Below are 22,518 nucleotides of genomic sequence, written 5' to 3'. Positions count from 1 at the left end.
GTTGTTCTATGTATATAAAAGGGGCAGCTAGGTGGTACAGTGGACAGAACACCAGTGCAGGAGCCAGAAGGACCTGAGTTCAAATCTCACCTCAGACACTGGACACTCACTAGTTGTGTGACCTTAGGCAAGTCACTTAACCCCAACTGCCTCATCCTGGGTCATCTCCAGTCATCCTGATGAATATCTGGTCACTGGATTCAGATGGCTCTGGAGGAGAAGTGAGGCTGGTGACCTGTACAGCCCTCCCTCACTCAAAACAAAGTCAAGTGCAAGTCATGTCATCATTTCTCTGATGGCATGGTCTTCTTTGGCAATGAAGGACGAACACACATGTATATGAGAATGCCTATTTTATCTGATGCTTGTTAAATTCAGGATATAAAGAAATCTCTTCATAATCTGGCCATTTTCTACCTCTCCAGTCTTGTGATACCTTATTCCCCTCCAGATACTCTACTATCCAGTGTTAATAACCTCCTTGCTTTTCATTAAACAATACACTCCATCTTTTGACTCCAGTCATTTCTTCATCTCTGCATCCTGGCTTCCCTGGCTTTTTTAAAATTTCTGCTAAAGTCCCATCTTCTGCAAGAAGCCTTGCCCAATCTTCTTTAATCTTAGTGCTTTCCCTTTGAGGCTACACCCAATTTATCCTGTATATATCTTGTCCGTACAACTGTTTGCATTTTGTTTCCCTCATTAGATTGTGAGCTCCTAGGAAATGTCTTCTTTTGTTTTGGTTTAGTTTTACTAACTTTATATCCCCAGTGCTCAGCACAGTGCCTGGACATAGTAAGCACTTAATAAATGCTTGTTGATTTGTTGATAAGAAAGAAATCCAAACCAATCCAATTCAATAAACATATATTAAGCACCTACTATGTGTTGGGGCACTGACACAAAAGAAAAGCAGTCCTTGCCCTCAGGTAGCTTACAGTCTAATGGGAGGAGACAAAAGTGGGGAGGAAAGGGGGAGGAGAGGAGACCAGTAGGTATCTTATTCCATGGTTTTGAGACCAGGCAGAGCAGCAGATGTAGAGTGGAGTGAGCCAAAAAGTTGTTTCTGACCTCTTTTAAAAATAAACATTGAGAGAAGTTTGGTAGTTCATCTTCTAGTATTCCAATCAGAGGTTGAAGGAAGTGGTGTCAGTGAAAGTTTGAGTTAACAGCATCATCATGAGATTAGAGATGAGAGGAGAGAGAGACACACACACAGAGAGCGAGACAGAGAGAGAGAGATAGAGAGGGAGAGAGAGGAGGGAAGGAAGAAAGAAAGAAAAAAAGAAGGAAAGAAGGAAGAAAAAAAGAGAGGCAGGAAATGTACCAATTAGTGTCTCTGCATTTTATTGGCATATGTATATGACAATCAGATGAATCTTCCAGCTTTATTCTGAGTGTGTTAAGGGAAGTAGAATCTCAAATTGAAAATTCTACCATTTAATTCAACAGTTATGTATTACATGTAAAACACTATGTTAGGGATACAAAAAACTAAAAAAAGTCTCTACTCTCCAAGAGTTTATATTCCAGACAGATAGATGATAGATAAATAGATAGACAGACAGACAGACAGACAGACAGACAGACAGACAGATAGATAGATAGATAGATAGATAGATAGATAGATAGATGGATGATGGATGGATGGATGGATAGCTGATAAATAATATAGATAGGTGGTAGATTTATAGAGAAGGCATTTGTTAAATGCTTGCTTATTACATTTATTAAGTATCAGATACTTTGCTAAATTTTGGAGATACAGTAACAAACAAGCAAGACCTTGTCCTTGCTCTTAAAATGATTACATTTTACTGGAGAAGATAACCATATAGGGAGTTTGAAAGGGATAGGCAGCATGGTGAGAAGATGGCCAGGAAGTAATATTAAAATAACATCTCAGAATGAATTCTGCAGTGGCAGAATCAGTAAAAGGACAGGGTGAAATAATTTTTTCCAGCCCAAGACAACTTAGAAGATTGGTAGGAAGTGCCTGTCTTACTGCGGGAAGAGTGGAGCACAGTGCAACAGAAGCCCTGCCCTGACAAGCCAGCAGCAGACTTTCGGGGCAACTGAACCAATGGTTGTGGTTCCTGACACTCTCAGCCCACAGATGGTTAGGGGCTCAGACAACTAGTCTAAAGGAGATTACAAGAGACCATTTGCTGGCACTGAGGGCAGGACTCTGTTACATTGCCCATATGCAATCCTAAGTAACAGTTTCAATGTGATGAGGAAAGTTAACAAGAATGAAAACCAGGATCACAGTTCTAGAGCAGAAAAGAGTGCTTGTGGTTGCTCACAGATAAGAGCACAAACCAGGAGAACAGTGACCAGACCTCCCCTTAGATCATACCGCCTTGGAAACTTACAGGTCTCCCTACAGGTAGCTCTGAGAACAACAACACAAAAAACCTGAAGCTTGGGACAATGTCTCCTCCATCCTGGGAAAAGAGTCCAACTTTAACATAAAGTTAAAACTCAAAAATAGGATGAAAAAATAAGCAAACAACAGAAAAAGAATCTGACCATAGGACGTTACCAGGTAACAGGGAAGATCAAAACACAAACTCAAAAGAAGACAACAATGTCAAACAGCTACAAAAAATGTCAAGTGGTCTCAGGCCACCTCCCTCCCCCAAATGCCACAAGGAAATTTGGGAAAAGAAATGAGAGTAATGCAAGAAAATCATGAACTAAGAGTCAGCAGCTTGGTAAAGGAGGTACAAAAAATTACTGAGTAAAATAACACCTTAAAAGACAAAATAGGCCAAATGGCAAAAGAGGAACAAAAATCCATTGAAGAACTCCTTAAAAAGCAAAATTGGCTAAATGGGAAAAGATATACAAAAATTCACTGAAGAAAAGAACTTTTTAAAAAGTTCTTTAAAAGTTTTTTAAAAAATTGGCCAAATGGAAAAGGAGGTGCAATAGTTCAATGAAAAAAATAATTCCTTAAGAATAAGAATTAAACAAATGGAAGCTAGTGATTCCATAAGACATCAAGAAACAATAAAACAAAATCAAAAGATTGAAAAAATAGAAGAAAATGTGAAACGTCTCATTAGAAAAACAACTGATCTGGAAAATAGATTAAGGAGAGATAATTTAAGAATTATTAGACTACTTGAAAGTAAAGATAAAAAAAAAGCCTAGCTATCATATTTGCTATTTTTCCTTCATTCTTGAAAAGGACTGTGACATCAGGGAGGTGATGGCATGACATGTAAGTGAACTGGATTGAAGTACAGGAGGCTATGCAAAATCACCAACCTAGCTTTCTTCTCCAGAGCCATGTGGGTCTAGTGGCCAGATATAAATTAGGACAACTGGAGATGACCCAGGATCCATTGGGGACCTTTTCAAGCTAAGGTCTCAGTTTGACTGAAAAAAAGCCCATTCAATGATTAAGGCTTAATAAGAAAACATGCAAAGAATGGCCTCTTTAAAAAAAATAGATCCAGGAGAGTAAGACCCTCAGGGTTTCTGGCCAAAAGAGAAATAATCACTATTTACATTCTTTCTGGGCCAATCTGGGTCCAAACAAGGACCAGGTAGGGCTTAGCCTGGGATATATTGTTAGCAAATCAATGAAAGCAAGAGTGACTTGAGGTTAAAAAATTTTCAAAGATTAAGATTTACGTTCCCTTTGGGCAGAGTGCCTGCTAGTAAGGTTGTGATATCCTATGTGGACAGAGGAAAGGGAAAGAAGGAAGGAAAGAAGGAAGGAAGAAAAGACCACTGTGTTGCCAACTGGCCAGTTCCAGTTTAGTCCCCAGTGGGCAGCTGCTTTTCTACTTATATAGGTTGCTGTTTGTCCTTTGATCTCAAAGAGGACCAGGATATCAGGAAGATGTTGTCATGACATGCAAGTGAATTGGATTTAAGTGAGGGAGGCTTGTGCAAAACCACCAGCTATTTTTCTTTATGAAGGTTTTACTTCTTTATTGAGAAACACTTTTCTAGACTCTGTAAATTGGATACGTCAAATAAAACCAATATACTGTCAGAAAAGTTTTTTTAGAAGAGAAAAATTAAATAAAATTAAATTAAAGATTAACAGGGTCCAGGCAACACACAAGAAACCTGCCCATTTTGACCACTGGAAAACTTCTTAGGGTTTTAAGAATTGACCTTTCAAGTTGATTTTTTCGAAAGAAAAAACCTCCAGAATGGCAGCAGTTTCTTCTGCCATCTCTTGTTCAGTCTGTAGTAACTGAAGAAGTCTCCACATGTTGAGTGAACGAGCATCTAATGAAGGTGTTATTTCTCTTCAGAGTATCCAGTTTTTCTGGGCTAAGAGGTAGCACTGACCACAGTCAACTTCTGAGCAACTTCCTTCTTGGCATGGTGAGCTTGTAACACTGCAACTGCTTCCTCCACCTTTGACCGAAGGGATTCTGGAGACTCTAGCATGTCCAGCAGTTCTGAATTATCAGTCTCTAGCAGCATACCTGTAATCTTCCCTGCTAAATTATTGTGCATGGGTTGAATCAATGGAAACAAACACTCTCCCAGCATCTGCTTCTGTTTCTGGGGAGGAGCTGCACCCAGCATGGAAGTGGTCAGGGGCTCCTGGCCTTGCACATGGACTGCTGGCTGAGGTGTCTGCACAGGTGGGATAGCTGGATGGGGGCTTCAGACATTTGCAGCATATTTGAAAGGAAGAACAGCTCTAGGTGCTGGGGTAGTTACAGAGGGTCTAGGGGATAAATTTTGCATAGCACAGGGAACCCCTACTCACTGAGGAATTCTAGGGAGACCTTGGGAAGCCTGGGCATTACTGGCTGGAGTCAGGTGGTGAAGAGTCAGATGTGACCCAGATTGGCAAATGGCGTTTGGCACTCCTTGGAAGCCCTGAGGTCTTCCACCTTGTTGCCATTATGGATTAGGTCTCATCTGGGCTATTTGATTGGGAGCATAATAAGGAGGTCTATTCTGTGCCTGCAGCACTGCTGGCATGAAGTACCCTCCAGAAGTTGACTGAAACTGGTTAATGATCATTTTGGCAGGAAGGGCTCTCATTCCTGCAATACACTGCATATACTGATTGGTGAGGTGGGTTTTTCTCTCTTCTTTCCTTTGTGTGAGTGCAATGTACAAAGGCTTGGAGCCCACAATGTGCCCATTCATTTCTGTCACTGCTTTGGTAGCCTCATCAGGCGAAGAGCAGACAAAGCCAAACCTTTTACTTTACCCATCCTCAAGTATCACCTTGGCACTGGTAACTGATCCAAAAGGAGAAAATTACTTCCTTAATATTTAATCACAAATGGTTTCATCCAGGTTCTTAATGTAGAGATTCACCCCCTGGTAGCAGCTAATTCTGTCCTGTTTCAGCTGTTCAAATTTCCATTTTAATTCATCCTAGAGTTCAACTTTCTTCTGTGCTCAGCCTACAAATACCATTTTCCCAATGATGTCTTTTCCATTCATTTCTTCAACTGCCTCATTGGCATCCTCATGTTTCTCAAAACTCACAAAACCAAAACCTTTGGATTTTCCACTAGAGTCAGTCATCACTTTTACACTCAGAGTTTTACCGTATTTGCTGAAAATTTCCTTCAATCTTTCATCATCCATGTCATCTCCAAAGTTTTTGATATAAATGTTGAATTCCTTAGCTTTGGCACCCAGTTCTGCTTCCTGTTCTTTCCTTGACTTGAATCTACCAACAAACACTTTTTGGTCGAGAAGCATGCCATGTATCTTCTCTAAGGCCCTATGGGTAGCATCCTGGGTCTCAAAGTACACAAATGCGTAGTCTTTAGAACCATTCTCATCACACACCACCTTGCAGGACAAGATGTTTCCAGATGCTGAAAAGATGTCATAAAGTGCCTTTGTTGTCTATGGATTTATCCAGGTTTTTAATGAAAACATTCCCAACTCCTGATTTCCTCAATGAGGGATCCCACTGAGACCACATGATATGAATGGTTTTGCCTTTAATTACCTCAAAGTTCATGGTATCCAGGGTACGTTCAGCATCTGCTGGCTGCTGGAAGTTGACGTAGTATGTATAGTCCAGGGAGAGCCTGGTGATCATGTCCCTGCAGACTTGGACGAAGAGCATGAGTCTGGCCAGGCTAAACTTCTCGTACAGCGTGGCTTCTGGGATATCAGAGTGCAGGTCAACCACATACAGGGAGGCCACAGGGTAACTGGTGGCCCCAGTGTTCAATTCCCCACCCCCCAATACTCTGAGCCCCACCAGGAGGAACTCTTTCTGGAACCCATGTAAGGAGAAAAAAAGACAAGACTTTTAAATTTTGGCCAAGGCTAAAATTGAGCGACAGATGAGGGGCAGGAGGCAGTGCAAGCCCAGCAGGGCCTTGGGGAAGCATGCAGAGGCAGTCCTGGGGGTCACAGGAGGCCCTGTGTGCCCCTACAGCTGCTGCTCACAGGCTGGCATCTGCTCCACTCTGCTCCCCACAGGAAGGCGTCCTCAGGCTGCAGTGAGTCCCCAAGCTGGGCTGGCTCATCCTCAGAGAGGACCAAGCAGGGGGCAGCCCCGTCTGGTGGTCACCTGATATCCTAGAACCAGAAGGTAAAATAGAAATAAAAAAAATCCACCAATCAACTCCTGAAAGACATCCCAAAGTAAAAGCTCCCAGGAATATTATAGCCAATTTTCAGTGCCCCCAGATCAAAGAGAAAATGTTGCAGGCCACTAGAAAGAAACTGTTCAAATATCATGGAGCCACACAATATTTAGCAGCTTCCACATTAAAAAATTAAAAGAGTAAGAATATAACATTCCCAAAGGGCAAAGGAGCTAGGATTATAATCAAAAACCACCTACACAGTAAAACAGTATAATTCTTCAAGGAAAACAAATGGATATTTAATGAAATAGAAGACTTCAGGCATTCCTGATCAAAAGGCCAGAGCTGATTAGAAAATTTAGTTTTTCAAATACAAGACTCAAGAAAAGGATAAAAAGGTAAACATGAAAAAGAAATCTTAAGAGAATCAATAAAGTTAAAATGCTTACATTCCTATGGAAAAATTATAATTGTAACTCCTAAGAATATCATTATTAGGACACTTAGGAGGAGTATACATAGAGAGAGAGCACAAGTGTAAGTTGACTACAATGTAATGATATCCAAAAAAGTAAAATTAAGGAATGAGAAAGAGGAATGAACTGGGAGAAGAGGAAAGGGAGAGGTAGAATGGAATGAATTATCTTACATAAAAGAGGACAAAAGAGCTTTTATAGACAAGGGGAATAGTGTGGGTAGTGCTTGAACCTTACTCTCATTGGAATTGGCTCAAAGAGGAAATAACAAACAAACTTAGTTGAGTGCTGAAATCTATCTTATCCACCAGGGAAGGAGAAGCAGAGGCAGGGGAGAAAAGAGAGAGTGGTACTTGAGTAGTACTGATAAAAGGAAGAATAAATTGGTAGAAATGGTAGTCAGAAGCAAAACAAAAGAGGAACAAAGAAAAAAAGAAAGAGAGAAGGATAAACATGGGGAGAAAGTAGGATGGAGGGAAATGCATATTAATCATAACTGTGAATGTAAATGGGACAAAGTTACCCATAAAACAGAAGGGGATGACAGAGTGGATTAAAAACAAGAATATTATAATATGTTGTTTACAAGAAACATACTTGAAGCAGAGAGAAACACAGAGTAAAGGTAAGGGACTGAAGAAGAATCTATTATGCTTCAATTGAAGTGAAAAAAAAAGCAGGGGTAGCAATCATAATCTCAGGCAAAACAAAACCCAAAAAAGATCTAATTAAAAGAGATAAGCAGAGAAGCTGCATTTTGCTAAATAGTACCAAAGACAATGAAGTAATACCAGTACTAAACATATAAGCAATGAATGGCAAAGCATCCAAATTCTTAAAGGAAAAGTTAAATGAGTTATAGGAGGAAATAGAAGGAAAACCATACTAGCAGGGGACCTCAAATTTCCCCTCTCAGAACAAAATAAATATAGCCAAAAAAAAAAAAAAAACAAGAAAAAAGTTAAGGAGATAAATAGAATTTAAACTGAATGGAAATAGAAAAGAGTATACCATTCTCTCAGTGGTATATGACACCTTCACAAAAACTGACAATGTGTTAAAGCATGAAAACCTCACAATCAAATGCAGTAAAGCAGAAATATTAAATGCATCTTCTTCACATCATAATGCAGTAAAAAAATAAATTCAATATAAAGGACCATAGAAACATAAATTAAAAATTAATTAGATGTTAAATAATCTAATCTTAAACCCTGGGTGGGTCAAAGAATAAATCATAGAAGCAATAATTTCATTAAAGAGAATTATAACAAGGAAACAACATACCAAAATTTGTGAGATGCAGCCAAAGCAATACTTTAGGAAAATTTTCTCTCTAAATGCTTACAGCAATAAAATGGAGAAAGAGAAGATCAATGAATTGGGCATGCAACTAATAAAAACTAGAAGAAGAAAAAATAAACTGTTCCAATTAAATGCCAAATTAGAAATCCTGAAGATCAAAGCAGAGATTAATAAAATTAATAGAAGTAAGAAAATCATTGAACTAATAAATAAAACTAAGAGCTGGTTTTATGGGGAAAAATCCCAATAAAGTAAATAAATCATTGTTAATTTGGTTAAAAAAAAGAACATTCAAATTACCACTATCAAAACTGCAAATGGTGACTTTACCACCAATGAAGATGAAATTAAAGCATTATTAGGAGCTATTTTGATTAACTATATGCCAATAAATCAGACAGTCTAAGTGAAATGGATGAATATTTTTAAAACAGTATAAACTGACCAAATTAACAAAAGAGGAAATTGAATATTTAAATAATCCTATCTTAGAAAAAAGAATTGAACAAGCCTTCAGTGAGCTCCTTAAGAAAAAACTCCAGTACTAGATTGATTCACAAATGAATTCTACCAAACATTTAAAAGACAATTTCAATACAATATCAATTATTTGGGAAAATGGGCCAACAAGGAGTTCGACCAAATTCCTTTTGTGACAAAACTATAGTGCTGCTATATAAATGAAAAAGAGCCCAAACAGAGAAAGAAAACTATATACTAATTTCCCTAATGAATATTGATGCAAAAATTTCAATTAAAAAGCTAGCAAGGAAATTTCAGCAATATATCACTAAGATCTAGGTGGAATTTATACCAGGTATGCAGAGCTGGCACAATATTAGGAAAACTACCAACATAATTGACCGTCAATAACAAAAACAGCAAAAATTATGTGATTATCTCAATAGACACAGAAAATCTTTTGACAAAACAAGACACTCATTCCTAGAAAGCATAGGAATAAATGGAGCTTGCCTTAAAATGACACATAGTATCTGTCTAAAACCATTAGCAAACATTATCTGTAATGGGGAAAAACTAGAAGCCTTCTCAATAAGATCAGGGTGAAAAAAGGATGCCCATTATCACCACTATTATTCAGTATAATAGAAATGCTAGCTATAGAATAGCATTAGAAATGTAGCTATAGCAGTAAGTGAAGACTCTCTCTCTCTTTATATATATACATATATATATATATAAGATTAATTTATTTTTAATTTTCAACATTCTCTTTCATAAAATTTTTTGAGTTTTAATTTTCTCCCTCTCTCTTTCCTCCCCCCTCCCCAAGACAGCGTGCAATCTGATATGGGCTCTACTTATATTTGTACCCTTTTCACATTAGTCATGATATAAAGAAGAATTAGAACTAATGGGAGGCACCACAAGAAAAAAGAAACAAAACAAAACAACATAAGAAAAGGAGAGCAAATCGTATGTTTCTATCTGCATTTAGACTCCAAAGTTCTTTCCCTGGAAGTGGATAGCATTTTCCATCATGAGTCTTTTGGAGTTCTCTTAGGTCCTTGCATTGCTGAGAAGAGCTAAGTCTATCAAAGTCAGTCAGTGTACAATGTGGATGTTACTGTGTACATTGTTCTCATGATTCTGCTCAGTTCACTCAGCATCAGTTCATATAAGTCTTTTCAGGTTTTTCTGAAGTCTGCCTGCTCATCATTTCTTATAGCACAATAATATTCCATTACATTCATATACCACAATTTGTTCAGCCATTCCCCATTTGGTGGGCATCCCCTCAATTTCCAATTCTTGGCCACCGCAAAAAGAATTGCTATAAATATTTTTCTGTGTGTGGGTCCTTTTCCCATTTTTATGATCTCTTTGGGATACAGACCCAGAGGTGCTATTGCTTGTTATGCACAATTTTATATGCCTTTGGGCATAGTTCCAAATTGCTTTCCAGAATGGTTGGATCAGTTCATAATTGTACCAACAATGCATTAGTGTTCCAGTTTTCCCACATCTTCTCCAACATTTAAAACTATCACTCTCTTCAGATGATATGATGCTATATTTAGAGAATCCTAGAGAATCAACTAAAAAACTAGTTGAAATAATCAACAACTTCAGCAAAGTTGTAGGATATAAACCACATAAATCATCAGCATTTCTATATATTACCAATGAAGTCCAGCAGCAAAATATAGAAAGAAGTCTACCTGCCAAGACAAACTAAGAAACTATATGAAAACAATTACAATAAACTTTTCACACAAAATCAGATCTAAACAATTACAGAAATATTAATTACTTCTGGGTAGGCTGAACCAATGTAATAAAAATGACAATTCTACATAAATTAATTTATTTATACAGTGCCATACTAATCAAACTTATAAAAAAGTATGAGTAGAGCTAGAAAAAATAACAAAATTCACCTGGAAGAACAACAGGTCAGGAATATCAAGGTAATCAATGAAAGAAAATATGAAATCTGGCCTAGACATATCAAATTTCAAACCTATTACAAAGTGGTAATCACCAAAACTATCTCATATTGTTTGGGGCATCTAGGTGGTGCAGTGGATAGAGCACCAGTGCAGGAGTCAAGAGGACCTGAGTTCAAATCTCACCTCAGACACTTGACACTCACTAGTTGTGTGACCTTGGGCAAGTCACTTAACCCCAATTGCCTCATCATGGGTCATCACCAGTCAGCCTGATGAATATCTGGTCATTGGATTCAGATGGCTCTGGAGGAGAAGTGAGGCTGGTGACCTGCACAGCCCTCCCTCACTCAAAACAAAGTCAAGTGCAAGTCATGTCATCATTTCTCTGATGGCATGGTCTTCTTTGGCAACGAAGGACAAACACACACACTCATATTGGCTAAGAAATAGAATGATGGATCAGTGGAATACATTAGATACATAATACATAGTAGTAAATGACCATAGTAATCTAATTTTTCATAAATGAAAAGATGTAAGCTTCTGGGACAAGAACTCATTATTGGACAAAAATTGTTAGTAAAACTGGAAAGCAGTTTGGCTGGTACTAGGTATTATGCAACCTCTCACAGCATATATTGGGATAAGGTCACAATGGGTGCATGATTTAGTCATAAAGGATGATATAATAAGCAAATTAGGAGAACAAGGAATACTTTCCCAATCTATGGATAAGGGAAGAATTTATGACCAAACAAAAGATAGAGAGCATTATAAGAAGTAAAATGGATAATTTTGATTACATTAAATTGAAAAGTTTTTTGCACAAACAAAACCAATGCAGCCAAGATTAAAAGGAAAGCAGGGAAACTGGGAGAAAATTTTTTATGAGTTTCTCTGATAAATGCCTTATTTTACAAACATATAAAGAACTGAATCAAATTTATAAGAATTCAAGTCATTCTCTATGAACATATAGCTTTCAGATGAAGAAATTAAAACTATTTATAGACATATAAAAAGTGGTCTAAATCACTATTGATTAGAGAAGTACAAATCAGAACACTCTGCAGTACCACCTCACACCTATCTGGTTGGGTAATATGACAGAAAAGGAAAATGACAAATGTTGTAGGGGACATGGAAAAATAGGGCCTCTAAAGTACTGTTGGTAGAGTTGTGAACTGATCCAACCACTCTGGAGAGCAATTTGGAACTATGCCCAAAGGGATGTAAAGCTACATACATAAAATACCTGAGTGTATGCCTGCCAACAGACACAGAAATTATAGGAACTTAAACATAAAACACTTTATATGAATAAACTCAGTTCTAAATAACTGAAGGGATATTTATTGTTCATAGGCAGGTAAAGCCAATATAAATTTTAGAATAACAATTTTACCTAATTAATCTATTTATTCAGTCATCCCAATTAAAATCATAAAAACTATTTTACTGAGTGAGAAAAAATAATAACAAAGTTCATTTGAAGGAACAAAAGGTCAGAAACTTCAAAGAAACCAGAGGAAAAAAGATGTAAAGTAAGTAGATTCAGCAGTATCAGATCTTAAGCTATATTATAAGGTAAGAGCATTGTTAAAGTATAAAATGATAATTTTGATTATTTTAAATTAAAATTTGCTTGTATAAATAAAAACTTTGTAGCCAAGAACGGAAGGAATCCAGAAAATTGGGGATAAACTTCCATAGACAATCTCTCAGATAGGATATGATTGGATTAAAATATTGCTGTGGTGTAGGAAGTGATGAGTTGGTTGATTTAGATTTAGAAAGACATGGAAAGACTTGAACTTATGAAGGAAGGTGATATCCACTTTCAGAGAAACAGATGATAGGAAGAAATAAGCATAGTGCCATCTTACATATGTGTGTATGTGTGCATATATATATATATATGTTTATAAGTATATATGTATGTATATCTGCATTGAATTGTAGATTTCTTTAGCATGGGGAAACAGGGGAAGGGAAAAAATAAAGTAAAAAGTGCACAGCAGAGAACAAAAGAAAACCAACAAGGAAACAAAGTGGTGGAGTAGAAAGATGCATATACTCTAGCTCTTCCCCCACAGCCCATAAAACACCTGTAAAGAAAGATTCTCAACAAATTCTAGTGCAGCCGAAGCCACAGAATGATGAAGTGGAGGAGATTTCCAGCTCAGGGTGACCTGGAAGGCCGAAGGGAAAAGTCTGTTGCACTGGATATGGAGCGGAGCACAGCCAAGCCTTGGCCTTCCAGTGCCGGGAGAAGCAGGGTCAGAGCAGGCCTTGGGGGCAGAATCCCTAGCAGCGGTGGAGGCTCACAGATCCCTCAACCCACAGGCAACAAAGACACTTCAAAGATCAGTGAGAGCTTTTTCACTTCTGTGCAAGGGAGCAGCGTCCTCCCCTAGTCCCAGGCCCAGGTGGCAGTGGCAGCAGCAGCCAGGCTCCATTGTTGGAGCACTTGGCTTAAAGCCCCTGGGGGAATTGAGCAACTGATCTGGACCTCAGACCTGAGTGGCAGCCCTGCCCCCCGCCTAAAACCTCTGGAGGTATTGAGCAGCTGATATGAATCTCAGTAAACTCCTCTCCCTTGATTGTGCCACCTTGGAGGAACTGAGAATTTACAGGTCCCCAGAGTATACCCTACTCTTGACAAAGGACCCAAAAGTCAAGTAACTGGTTGGGAAAATGCCCAAAAAAGGGAAAAAAAATAAGACCATAGAAGGTTACTTTCTTGGTGAACAGATATTCTCTCCCATCCTTTCAGATGAGGAAGAACAAATTTACCATCAGGGGAAGACATAAAAGTCAAGGCTTCTGCATCCAAAACCTCCAAAATAAATATGCAATGGTCCCAGGACATGGAAGAGCTCAGAAAGTATTTTGAAAATCAAGTAAGAGAGGTGGAGGAAAAATTGGGAAGAGCAATGAGAGTGATGCAAGAATATCATGAAAAGCGAATCAACAGCTTGCTAAAGGAGACCCAAAAAAATGCTGAAGAAAATAACACCTTTAAAAATAGGCTAATTCAATTGGCAAGAGGTCCAAAATGCCAATGAGGAGAAGAATGCTTTAAAAAGCAGAATTAGTCAAATGGAAAAGGAGGTTCAAAAGCTCACTGAAGAAAACAGTCCTTTAAAAATTAGAATGGAACAGATGGAAGCTAATGACTTTATGAGAAACCAAGAAATTACAAAACAAAACCAAAAGAATGAAAAAATGGAAGATAATGTGAAATATCTCATTGGAAAAACAACTGACCTGGAAAATAGATCCAGGAGAGACAATGTAAGTCTACCTGAAAGCCACGATCAAAAAAGAGCCTAGACATCATCTTTCATGAAATTATCAAGGAAAACTGCCCTGATATTCTAGAACCAGAGGGCAAAATAAATATTGAAAGAATCCACCGATGACCTCCTGAAAGAGATCCAAAAAGAGAAACTCCTAGGGCTATTGTAGCCAAATTCCAGACTTCTAAGATCAAGGAGAAAATATTGCAAGCAGCTAGAAAGGAACAATTGGAGTATTGTGGAAATACAATCAGGATAACACAAGATCTAGCAACTTCTACATTAAGGGATCAAAGGGCTTGGAATATGATATTCCAGAAATCAAAGGAACTAGGATTAAAACAAAGAATCACCTACCCAGGAAAACTGAGTATAATACTTCAGGGGAAAAAATGGTCATTCAATGAAATAGAGGACTTTCAAGTGTTCTTGATGAAAATATAAGACCTGAATAGAAAATGTGATTTTCAAACACAAGAATCAAGAGAAACATGAAAAGGTAAGCAAGAAAGAGAAATCACAAGGGACTCACTAAAGTTGAACTGTTTACATTCCTACATGGAAAGATAATATTTGTAACTCTTGAAACTTTTTTCAGTATCTGGATAGTTGGAGGGATTATACACACACACACACACACACACACACACACACACACGCATAGAGAAAGAGAGAGAGAGACAGAGAGCACAGGGTGATTTGAATAGGAAGGGATGATATCTAAAAAATAAAATTAAAGGGTGAGAGAGGAATATATTGGGAGGAGAAAGGGAGAAATGGAATGGGGCCAATTATCTCTCATAGAAGAGGCAAGAAAAAGCTTTTCCAATGGAGGGGAAAAGGAGGGAGGTGAGAGGGGAAAAGTGAAGCTTACTCTCATCATATCTGAGTCGTGGAAGGAATAACATGCACACTCAATTTGGTATTGAAATTTATCTTACACTCTAGGAAGGTAGGGGAGAAGGGGATAAGCAGGGTCAGGGGGATGATGGAAGGGAGGGCAAATGGGAGGAGGGAGCAATTAGAAGTAAATACTCTTGGGGAGGGACAAGGTCCAAAGAGAATAGAATAAATGGGGGGCAGAATAGGATGGAGGGAAATATAGTTAGTCTTATACAACATGACTATTATGGAAATCATTTGCAAAGCTACACATATATAGCCTATATTGAATTGCTTACCTTCTTAGTGGGGATGGGTGGGTGAGGGAGGAAGGAAGAGACGTTGGAACTCAAAGTTTTAGGAACAAATGTTGAGACTTATTTTTGTGAACAACTGGGAAATGAGAAATACAGGTTATGGGGTACAGGAATTTATCTTGCCCTACATGACAAGAGAGAATATGGGGATAAGGGAAGGAAGGGGTGTTAGAAGGGAGTGCACATTGGTGGAAGGTACAATCAGAATGCATAGCGTTTTTGGGGTGGAAGGGAGAGATAGGGAGAAAATCTGGAGCTCAAAATTTTGTGGAAGTGCATGTTGAAAACTTAAAATAAATAAATAAAGTTAAAAAAAAAAGAAAATGGGGCGGTAGGCCAAATAAGTTTGAAACTTAGTAGTAGAAACTTAGATTCTAGTATAATAGTTCATTTAAATTTTGTCCTAAAAATTATGTAGTTTGCAATGTTTTAAAAAACATTATTCCAATGTGTTAAAACAGTTATAACAAGTAATTGTTTTCAATTTGTTTGGCAGAATGCCAATAATTTTTCCTTCTATGATTCAGCTTTCCTTTTATCTCATGTTTTTTCGATTCATTGCTTCACTGCTTCATCTCATTATGAATTCTCAGTTCCATTTTTGAAATCCTGAATTAGCATTTGGTTGCTGCATTTTTGTTGTTTCACAACAAAGTTAGGAAAATGAATGTCTATGTGGAAAAGGCATAGTCCAATGGAATGAATACTGACTTTGGAGTTAGAAGACCTGGTTCGGATCCTGACTCTCCAATAGAGTATGTGTGAGCTTGGGCAACTCAATTAACCTCTCTCAGACTAGTTTCCCCACCCACACACACAAAAAAGAGAAGAATAAAGCAGGTAACTTTTAAAAATATATAACATATTATGTCTTAAGTTTTTTAAAATAAATTTTTATTGACATTTTTTGTGTTTACATCACCTAAATTTCCTCCTGAAGTTCTCCTCCTCCTCTCTTCTATCCTGCTGCCCCAGAGCCATCCAATATAAAAAATAATTTTTTTAAAGAAAAAGAAAGTAATTTCACAACATTTATTTTTTATTGTTTTGTGGCTATTCTTGGACTCCACTCAGCTGTCAAATTGATCTAAAGGGCAGGTCTGACCATGTCACCTGCCCATTTAGTACACTTCAGTGGCTCCCTATCACCTTCAAGATCAAATATAAAATACTCTGTTTGGCATTCAAAGCCCTTAAAAATTTGCCTCCCTACTACTTTTGCAGTTTTCTGAAACCTTCCCCACTCCCATTTACTCTGCTATTCAATGACACTAGCTTCCTTGCTCTTCCTCCTATGAGACACTCCATCTCCCTATTCTGGGTATTTTCACTGGCTGCCCCAGATATCTAAAATTCTCCACTTGCTAGTTTCCCTGGATTCTTTCAAGACCCAAGCAAATCTCACCTTGAGAACTTTTCCTGGTCCCCCTTAATGCTAGTGGCTTCCCTCTGTTAATAATTTCTGGTTTATTCTGTATTTGTTCGTACATAGTTATTCACATGTTACCTTTTCCTTTAGACTGTGAGATCCTTGAAAGCTAGGACTACCTTCTGCCCCTTTTTGGGAGTTGGTGGTGGTGGGGGGAATTAACAGCACTTTGCATAGAACCTGCCACTTAATAAAATTCTTGTTGACTAGTGTGACTTACTTTCCACTTACATTGCTGTAGTTACTGCATATGCCTTGCTTTCCTGGTTCTGCTTACTTCAGCGTTCATCGCTTTATACAAGTTTTTCCATGCTTTCCTATATTCATATTTGTTGTTTCTTACCACACGGTAAGTTTCCATTACATACCACAATTTCTTTAACCACTCCCCAGCTAAGGGGTGGGCAGAAAGGTGGCATAGTAGATAGAGCACTGAGTTTTGAACCAGGAAGACTCATCTTCCTGAATTCAAATCTGGCCTCAGACACTTATTGTGAGCCTGGGCAAGTCACTGAACCCTGTTTGAGCCAGTTTCTCTTTTGTAAAATGAGTTGGAGAAGGAAATGGCCAACCACTCTATTGCTGGGAAAACTCCAAAATGGGGTCATGAAGAGTTGGCATGACTGACATGACTACTCTGACAATCAATGGGTACCTACTTTGTTTCTAGTATTTTAGAGGCAGCAGGATGGCATGGTGGATAGAGTGCTAACCTTAGAAAGACCTGAGTCCAAGTCCAATGTGAAATAATTGATAGCTGTGTGATTCAACTACTGTTTGCCTCACTTTCCTAAACTATAAGACAGAGATAATAAAAGCATCTCCCTCACAGGGCTGTTGTGAGGATCAGATGAGGTAACATTTGCAAAGGACTTAGCACAACGCCTGGTACATATTAGGTGCTTCAAAAAATGCTTGTTCTCCTCCCCTATTTTGCTACCATAACAATTGTTGCTATAAATATTTTAATATATATGATGATTTTCTTTTTATCAATGATCTCTTTAGGGGTATGGTGTCTAATAGTGGAATCTTTGGTCAAGGGGTATTAGACAGTTTAGTCACTTCGTTGGCGTAACTCCCAATTTACTTTTCAAAATGCTTGAGTTGATTTATACCTTCACCAATAAGGCACTAGTGTGTGTTCCCACAACCCTTCCAACATTGACTATTCCCTCTTTTTTAATCATCTGTAAATCTTCTGGGTTTGAGGTAAAACCAGAGAGTTTTTTAATTTGAATTTTTTTTCCTTTTAGTGATTTGGGTCATGCTATCATCTAGCTGTTAATTGTTTGTAATTCTTCATATGAGAACTATTTATTCATATTCCTTGATCATTATCTAACAGCGAATGGATTTTAGTCTTACATATTTGTGATTTGACTATATATCTTGGATATCAAGCCTTTAGCTGAAAAATTTGAAACAGAATTTTTTCCATTCCACCATTTCTCTTCTTTATCCTAAATGCTGTGTGTGTGTATGTGTATGTAGAAGTTTTTCAATTTTATGTAATCAAAACAATTAATTATATTTTTTAAAATGCCCTTATCTCTTATTTGGTTAAGAAACCCCCACCAACCCACCAATCATCTCCTGAAAGAAACTCTAAATGAAAAGTCCCAGTAATATTAGAGCCATGATTCAGGGCTTCCAGGTCAAAGAAAAAAATTCTGCAAGCTGCCAGAAAGAGAGACTAAGAGTACTGAGGAGCCATAGTCAGGATCACACATGATTTAATAGTCACCACTATTATGAAGTGTAGAGCTCAAAATAACATATTCCAGATGCAAAAAATTGAAACTTTCAGCAAAGAATTACTAACCCAGCCAAACTGAATATAATGCTACAGAGGCAAAAAATGATCTTTAATGAAATAGAGGACTTTGAAGCATTCCTGATGAAGAGACCAGAGCTGTGCAGAAACTAAAATTCTAACTCTGGAGTTGAGAGAATAAAAAGAATAAACATACATGAACAATGATAAAGAACTACCAAGGAAAATTAATTACATTCTAATATGAGGAGATGATATATGTCTCCTATCAGAACCCTATTATCATCGGGGGATTCTAATAAGACAGATGATATGGGAGTAGTTCTGTTACATCTTGATTATCTTAAAATAAGAATAGAAAGAAAAGGGAAGAGGAATTCACTGGAAGAGTAGAGAAGGAAAAATAAATTAGGGAAAATTATGTCATACAATCAGTGTGTACAAGTACACATATGTACAAATAAGAGGGAGAGGATGATAGGAGTAGTTGAAACTTGAACCTCATTTTCATCTGAACTTGTCAAAACAGGGAGGAATATACACAAATATATACAGTTGGTACAAAAATGCATTTCACTCAACAGGAAAAGAGGAGGGAAAGGGGAAGAGGGAGAAGAAGAATTAGAGGGAGGTATAATTAAAGGAGGAATTGGTCCTAAGTCAAGAAACCTTAAGGATGTATGAAAATATTTATAGCTCTTTTTGAGGTAACAAAATATAAACTCTAAGGAAGTACTCTTCAGTTGAACAATAGTTGGACAAGTTATACTATATACATGAGATTAAATGCTATTGTGCTATAAGAAATGATGAAAGAAGTTGTTCTGGAGAAATCTAGGAAGACTTATATAAACCGATATAGAGTGAAATGAACAAAGGCAAGAGAACACTTTATGCAAAGACAACAATAAGTTATAGACAAACAACTTTGAAAGAATTAGGAACTCTTTATTAGTATAATGAACAACCATTATTTTAGTGGGCAGTGGAAAGGAAAGGAATACATATTTATACAGCACCTACTAGGTACCACATTATGATAAGTGATTTTATAAATATTATCTCCTTTAATCCTCATAACCACCCTAGGAGATAAAGGCTATTATTTTTAGCCAGTTGAGAAAACTGAGGCTGATAGAGTACAAGTGACTTGCCTAGGGTTACACAAGTAGTAAGTATCTGAGGCTAAATTTGAACTCAGGTCCTCCAGACTCCAAGACTAGCATGCTACTAACCGCACCACCAACTGCCTCCAAGAAATCTTCCAGAGGATTAATTCTATCTCCTCTTGATAGGTAAAACATGCTACTACCTCCTGAAAGAGAGGTGAAATCTCAGAGCAAGATGACATGGGCAATATGGAAATTTGTTTTGAATCTTTGTAACAAGAATTTTGTTTTTCCTCAGTTCTCTTTAGGGGAAGAAGGAACTGGGGGAGAGGGTAAGAAGACAGACTTTTGCTTATTGAAAAAATATATATAATTTTTTGGAAGAAAGAATACATTCCTGTCCATACCTGCCAGGGGTGTGTGAACTTCTTCTCCTTTAATTTTTTATGGTATGATCTTTAATAATTAGGTGATATATTCATTTAGAATTTTTTCTGGAATATAATATAAGGTGTTGCTCTAAGCCTAATTTCTGCCAGGCTGCTTTCCAGATTTTCTAGCAGATCTTATGAAATTAAGACTTTGTGAGTAATTTTTTTTTTTAGGATTTGTTAAACTCTGGCTTAGTGAATTCTATTATTTCTGATTTCTGATTCTCCTTTGTCTAGTCTGTTCCATTGATCTATTTTTCTATTTTTCAATCAGTGCCAAATGGCTTTAATGACTGCTGTTTTATAATACAGTTTGAGATGTGCAAGTCCTGTTCCTCTTCATTCCTACCTTGTTTTCATTATTTTCCTTGATATTCTAGATCTCTTATTCTTCTAACTGAATTTTGTTATTATTTTATTGAGTTTTGTAAAGTATCTCTTTGATAGTCTGATATAGCATAAATATATTAATTAACTTTAGTATTATTGTCATTTTTATTATACTGACATGGCTCAGCCATGATCATCGAATATTTCTACAGTTTCTTTATTTCTACAGGGAGCTACTTATAAAGGAACGTATTCAACTATGGAGTGTGCTTTAGTAGATTGACTACTGAATATTTTATGCATTTTTCAGTTATTTTGAATGAGATTTCCTTTCTATTGCTATATGTTAGGTTTCCTAAGTTCAAATCCAGCCTCAGATACTTACTAGCTTGGGCAAGTCACTTAACCCTGTTTGCCTCAACTTCCTCATCTGTAAAATGCACTGGAGAAGGTAATCGCAAACCAGTGCAATATCTTTACCAAGAAAACCTCTAACGGGGTCACAGAGAGTAGGGCACAATGGAAATGACTGATACAACAGGGTTCTAAATATCTAGGTTCAGGAATATCCATAGGAAGATGACTGTGTTTTAAATTTATTTTAGAGTCAAGGAACTACATCCATTAAAACATTATAAACATTTATTCTGAATTTTCCTTTGAATGTTTATGTTGGTCACATTTTCCCCCTATCCATTTCTCCCCTAAGCACTAGCTTAACATCAGTTTCATTGACACTGAGTTCTTGGTTTGCATATGAAACAGTTTGTAATCTTTCAGAAGATCTTTTAAAGTCCTTGTCCCTACGCATGATATTTCAACAGTTTCTAAAACATACACATCTATTTGCAGGTCCATTGCAAACAGTGCACTTGGTATATTCTTGTAATACTTTGTTCCTTCACGTGTTAACTTGGCCTTTTTTCCCACTTAAACCTTTGTAGTACTAGTATTTCTCTTTGAAGACACTAGCTTCAAAATATACTCTAGCAATGAAAATATACTATAGAAAGCCTGGTAGCTAATTATATTAAAGTGCCTCCAAATCTCAGGTACAGAATGTGTAACCTTTTACACAAGACAAGACAATATCAGAAGCAGAGTTATGCTTAGGAGATATTCTTGAACTTGAACTCTTGAACTCTGACTGGGCAATGTCAGAGAAATCCCTTTACGTATAAGTCCTGTGGGAAATTGTCTTGTTATGAAATTTAATTTAAATGAATGTTTTGCTAGAAATCATATCACTTTTTCTTTCTTCACACTCTTGACAAAGTTATATTCCTAAAATATATGTCTAGCCATGTTGCTCCTATATTTAAAAATTCACTACAAGTCCCTTATTATTTCTAGGATAAAATGCAAACTCCTCTTTTTGTCACTAAAGCTCTCCACAGTGTAGCTCTGACCCACATTTCTAAGTTTATTACGCATTATTCTTCTGCATGCATTTCACTACAACCCTATGCCAGAATTTAGATTTAAGTCAGGGTTTAGCCTTAGACATGTTCATACTTCTACAGGATTTGATTGGCCACTGAGGTCAAGAATCGTGTGGAAGCTTCCAGGATTGTTCATGGGGAGTTCTGGGAGACAGATACCAAAAGGAAGAGGAGGGAGCCACCACCCAGGAGTGAAGTTGGTGCATACCTCTATCTAGAAACCATGTGGACTTTGTAAGCACTTGACTTTGAATTTATCTTTCTCCATCCTCCTCTTCAAAGACTCCAAAAGAAGTGGCATTTGCTAGCCCAGTGGCAGCCACTCTGGTTTACAATATAACTGAGGAGGAAGGAGATTGAGAGTGACCTGTGGACAGTGAGACTTGGGTTGGGTGAGATGACTTTTGCAGGCCTAAAGACAAATTTTTCCTGACATGACTGGATTGAGAAGAAGATGCAACTTTTAAATGTAGCACTCCTCCAGAATTTATGTTCCTGTTCTTTCCTGTGAGCTGAAGGAACTAATACAGGAAAACTCCAGTTCCTGAAGCAGCTGCTCCAAGTTGTTGTATACCCACAAGGACTTCCTTTTCCTGCCTTTAGATTTCTATCCATTACTTTGCCTCTGTTTATTCTAGTGTTATATAAAAACATATTAGCAGCTATTAACCCTGCTTTGTTTTGTATTTCAGCTGTTAGCAGAGGCTGGTGGTAGGGGTAGGGGTAGAAGGCAAGGGGAAGGAAAGCAAAGAT

The 22,518-nt window shown here is 37.4% G+C and overlaps 1 pseudogene; it reads right to left on the bottom strand.

Moving 5' to 3' along the window:
• Window positions 1-4,299: 4,299 nt before the first annotated feature.
• On the bottom strand, window positions 4,300-16,965 carry LOC140502358 (polyadenylate-binding protein 4 pseudogene; annotated as a pseudogene).
• Between the last annotated feature and the right edge of the window lie 5,553 nt (window positions 16,966-22,518).

Source organism: Notamacropus eugenii, chromosome 4 (genome assembly GCF_028372415.1).
Source record: "Notamacropus eugenii isolate mMacEug1 chromosome 4, mMacEug1.pri_v2, whole genome shotgun sequence".
NCBI classification, from domain to species: Eukaryota; Metazoa; Chordata; class Mammalia; order Diprotodontia; family Macropodidae; genus Notamacropus; species Notamacropus eugenii.
This window is presented reverse-complemented; position numbering and strand designations above follow the sequence as displayed.